This window comes from Oryx dammah, unplaced genomic scaffold (genome assembly GCF_014754425.2).
Source record: "Oryx dammah isolate SB20612 unplaced genomic scaffold, SCBI_Odam_1.1 HiC_scaffold_20, whole genome shotgun sequence".
NCBI lineage: Eukaryota > Metazoa > Chordata > Mammalia > Artiodactyla > Bovidae > Oryx > Oryx dammah.
This window is the reverse complement of record NW_024070204.1, coordinates 1,396,894-1,402,039: the sequence shown is the minus strand read 5'-3', so window position 1 is coordinate 1,402,039 and position 5,146 is coordinate 1,396,894. Positions and strand designations below refer to the sequence as shown.

Genomic DNA, 5,146 nt, shown 5'->3' with positions numbered 1-5,146 from the left:
GGGCATATAACAAGAGGGGCACCCACTCAAGCAGAGATGTTCCAAGTCCAACACGGGGCCTCCTGTCTGGAAGGAAATGTTCTTTCTCATCAGAAAATAAACGGAAAGTGAAGATCCTGGTGTAGTCTTCTTTCTTCAAGAAGCCAAATGCTGGCTCATGTCTTCTCCTGACCAGGTTGACCTGCTGTTTAGCTAATTGTAAATGATCACTGACTATTGGGAACCTCAGTTTAGATTTAGACAGAGGTCCGTGTTTACAGATAGGCATGAAAGAAAGTGAAAGTGAAGTCGCTCAGTCGTGTCCAACTCTTTGCAACTCCATGGACTGTAGCCTACCAGGCTCCTCCTTCCATGGGATTCTCCAGGCAAGAGTACTGGAGTGGGGTACCATTTCCTTCTCCAGGGGATCTTCCCAACCCAGGGATCGAACCCGGGTCTCCTGCATTCCAGGCAGATGCTTTAACCTCTGAGCCAGCAGGGAAGCCAAATATAGGCATAGCTTTTACTTTTTCAGGTGACTCTTAATGTTCAACGTGGTTCATCAGACCAAAAGTAGGGACAGTGGTGAATGCTGACACGCGTCTGAGAAGCAGGTTGGCTCCCGAGTTAATGGGGTGATGGGGAAGGTGCAGGTTTTCCGGAACTGCACCTGGTGGGCCCCGGCAGGAGGCACACAGCCCAGGACCCAGCATTTGCATTCTCTTCTCTGGCATTTTTCTGCAAGCCGTGAAAACAGTGTTCACGCAGACCTGCACGTGGATGTTCACAGCAGCTTTATTTGTAGCCCCTCACAGAAGGAGACGGGAGGCAGGGTCTCCATCGGGTCCATGCTCATAATATCCTGAGGTCCCTCCAGCCCCGATCTCCTTGGGGTAGACGGCAACTGGAATGGATCTCAGGACCGTCACGTCGAGTGAAAAAAATCCCACTTCCATGCATCCTGCACGATTTAACTTTAGGCGATGCTTAAAGTGACATATAAATAAATAAAGATGGAGACGCTTTTCACGACTGCCTAGGCTGGGAAGAAGGGAAGGGCGGGCGTCGCCGTGGTGATGTTAGCCCAGGGATTCTCGTGCGGTTACCGATTTGTATCCAGACTGAGCTGGTGTTGACCGGAGTTACACTATGAGTGTGATGAAACCACCCAAGATAAACACACACGAGGGCAGGTGAACTGTGAGCTCTGAATGAGCCTGTGGGCGGTTCCCATGGCAATGCCCTGACGGCAGCATCGCTCTTTCGTGAAGGCAGATGTCACCATCAGGGAAAAACTGGTGAAGAGTTTGCAGGATCTCTGTTCATTCTCAAAACTACATGCACATCTACAGTTAACTCAAAATTTAAAAGGAAACTGAAAAAAATCAATCTTATAGGAAGAGTCCTCATAGATAAAATATCAAGCTCTGCAAGTGAGCATGTGTGCACACGCATATATAGGTTGTCCCCCACTTACCATGGTTGGGCCTGGGTGATTTGTGACTTTATGATGCTGTGAAGGTGATGCTCATTCAGATCAATTCAGTTCAGTTCAGTCGCTCAGTCATATCCGACTCTTTGTGAGCCCATGGACTGCAGCACGCCAGGCCTCCCTGTCCATCACCAACTCCCAGAGTTTACTCAAACTCGTGTCCATCGAGTCAGTGATGCCATCCAACCATCTCATCCTCTGTCATCCCCTTCTCTCGCCTTCAATCTTTCCCAGCATCAGGGTCTTTTCCAGTGAGTCAGTTCTTCACCTCATGTGACCGAAGTATTGGAGGTTCAGCTTCAGCATCAGTTCTTCCGATGACTGCTCATTTGGTAGAAACTGTATTTCAATTTTTTAATTTTTCTCCTTTTCCTGTGCTGATGACACTGGAAAGACACTCTCCAGATGCTGGGCAGTGGCCACCACTTGCCCCCAGCCAGGGGGTAGCAACGGACACTCAGAGCCACTCTATGCAGACAATCGTTCTGTTTTCCACTTTCAGGGCTGCATTCAATGCCACGCGCTATTCAACACTTGATTATAAGACAGACTTCGTGTTGGAGGAGTTTGCCCCACTGCAGGCTCATGTAAGTGTTCGGAGCGCGTTTTAGGCGGCTGGAGCTAAGCTATAATCTTCAGGAGGTCAAGTGTACGCACTACTTTTTGCATTAGTGATATTTTCAAATTGTGATGGTTTTATCAGGACATAACCTCATCCTAAGTCAAGGAAGACCTGTATTGGACACACACACATGTGTACTAGGGTTATCCAGAGGAACAGAACCAACATATAAGACAAGATTCCATCTAGAAATTGAACCGCATAGTCACGGAGACTGAGACGTTTCGCCTCTGCCTCTGCAGCTGGAGACCCAGGAAAGCAGGGGTGCCGTTCCCTCCAAGTCCAAAGGCTGGAGACCCAGAGGGCAGCTGGTTTGAGTCCCCGCATGTCTGAAGACCTGAGGATCAGGCACTCATGTCCGAGGGCAAGAGGAGACGGTGTCTGGGCTCAGACGAGAGCAGGCCCCCTCCTCCACCTTCCCGTCCTGCTCAGACTTCCATGAATCGGATGAGGCCCCCGCACGTGGATTGGTTAGGGGGACCTGGACTCAGCCCCCTCCATCCGAATGCTCATCTCTTCCAGAAACAGCCTCAGACGTGCCCAGAAGTGTGTGTGTGTATATGTATGTATGTATTTTGTTATTGTTCAGTTACTAAGGCACGTCTGACTCTTTGTGACCCCATGGACTTATTCCTCTGTCTTCCACTGTCTCCCAGAGCTTTCTGAAACTCATGTCCATCGAGGCGGTGATGCCATCCAACCATCTCATCCTCTGTCGTCCCCTTCTCCTGCCTTCAATCTTTCCCATCATTGGGGTCTTTACCAGTGAGTGAGCCCTTCATATCAGGTGGCCAAAGTACTGGAGCTTCAGCTTCAGCATCAGTCCTTCCAATGAATATTCAGGGCTGATCTCCTTTAGGATGGACTGGTTGGATCTCCTTAAGGTGCAAGGGACTTTCAAGAATATATATGCGTGTATGTATGCATGGAACTATTGAGTGGCATTTGTTTCTCTACGTTGTGTGTTTGAAAGAGTAATAAAGGTCACCACTGAGGTTTTCAGACAAGGACAATGCTGTGCTGCCCTTGGGGCTGCTGCAGGTACATTAATCCATATGAACTGTGTCTGTCGGGAGGAAGGGGTGTGTGTGTGTGACGAAGACCACCAACTGGGGAGGTGACCTTCATGACGATGTTTACTGAGCCTAAACCAGCCCTGGATCAGAGACTCAGATGCTGGAGCTCCGGTTCCCCAAGTGACCCCCATCAGCTGTGCTCTGTAACTTCTTAGATGGAAGCAAACACACATTTTCACAATGACGAGCGTTCCAAGTTTAAATCTGTTTTAATCCATTTTGGGGCCTAGGTCAAAACTTTTTTGAGGTGATAAAACAAAACGGCCTTGTTGGGCAAATTCGATGCTTTGGATCTTAAAGACACCCCTCATTGCCTCTTAATCCATGCTGCAGTGAGTGAACTGTCCCATCTGCTACCAACAATCTGTGGGTCTCCGTCAAGGATGCAGGAAGTGAAAGTGAAGTCACTCATTTGTGTCCGACTCTTTGCGACCCCATGGACTGTAGCCTACCAGGCTCCTCCATCCATGGGATTTTCCAGGCAAGAGTGCTGGAGTGGATTGCCATATCCTTCTCCAGGGGATCTTCCCGACCCAGGAATCGAACCTGGGTCTCCCACATTGCAGGCAGACACTTTACCGTCTGAGCCACCAGGGAAGGACGCAGGAGGGTGATGTAAGACCTACACGCAGCCCTGCGAGGCCCCGGGCTCTGCCTCGGGCTCCCCGTGCCTGGGAAGGGGCTTCGCTGAGTGCAGGTCTCAAGCCAGGGGCAAGCCCTCTTCTCCGTGCATTCCTCCATCCTCACCGCCTTGAGTGGCCAGGAGCCTGGGCCTGGATCTGCTAGGACACACTCCCCTAAAGGGGAGGGTGAGGGCTGGCAGACGCTAGATCAGCCCTCGCCGGCCCTGCCTGGGGCAGAGCCCAGAGCTCCTGTGTTGGTGTGCAGTGCACTCTCTGCTGGGGCCCGGGACCCCAAAGCCCTAGGCCTTCCTGGACCGTCTGTGAGGAGGGGCTGGAGCCGCTCCCCACACTCCTGACTCCTCCACGGCCTCTCCGCTGGGCAGCAGGTGGGAGAGAAACAGGAAGTGGAGGTCAGGGCCGCGGCAGCAGAAGCCTGGGCTACGTCCCTGTACTGGTGGACCCTGCATATCTCTCCATCACAGCAGAAAGCCCCCTCGCACGCTTGGAAAGGCTGGTTATCGCCATCGACTCTGTCCTGCACGTTCCTAGCACAGCCTCGCCGATGCCTTTGTAAGTACACTGCATGACGTAATCGCTGCTGCCTGACCGAACCCACCTCCCCACCCCACCCCACCGCCATGATCCCAGGGCTCCGGACCTCCGGACTCCTTGGGTGGGTCACCTGGGGGCCCCTCACGAGGCAGGCAGCTGCTCCGGGGCCTCGCTATCTCTTCCGTCTCCTTGCCGAGGCCTCTCGGGGGGTACCCGGGGGATTCGCCACCCCACTGGGTGCAGCCTCTTTCCGCTCCCGTCTCCAGATGCTTCACTTGGTTGGAAAAGCCCATCCCCAAGGGGGTCTATCTGTGACACTGTGGTCCTCACCCAGCCTTCCGGAACCACCGTGATCGGCCCCCAGGGTCTTCCTCCTCTCCCAGGGTGGTGGGTCCCTGAGGGGCCAGTGTGGAGAGGCAGCCACGCAGGAAGGAGCATGCTGGCCTCCACTGAGCGGTCAGACCCCACTCTGTGTCCCGGGGTGGTAAGTGTCCCCTCTCCCTGTACCGGGCTCCATGGGGAGGGGCTCACCACTCACTGACACCCACAGGCTGAGAGCCACACCTGCCCTCTGGGCTGCCCGATACCCCACTGGTCCTGAAGGCCAGACTAGCCCTGCCCAGCCTCTGGGCCAGCCTGCCCGTGTTCTGAGCCCGGGTCACCAGCTTCTATTCCCACATAGGGACATGTACCTGCTGCCCCCTCAGCTGGCAGGGAGACTTGTATCCTCAGCTCTAGAGCCGTCTACGGGGTCACCCAGAGTCGAACACGACTGAAGTGCCGCAGCAGCAGCAGCAGCAGG

At 53.5% G+C, this 5,146-nt stretch overlaps 1 non-coding gene across 1 annotated transcript; it reads right to left on the bottom strand.

Annotated features, from left to right (window-relative positions):
* Positions 1-409: 409 nt before the first annotated feature.
* Positions 410-481, bottom strand: TRNAS-GGA. The gene has a single exon. It is a non-coding gene; the product is annotated as a tRNA-Ser (tRNA).
* Between the last annotated feature and the right edge of the window lie 4,665 nt (positions 482-5,146).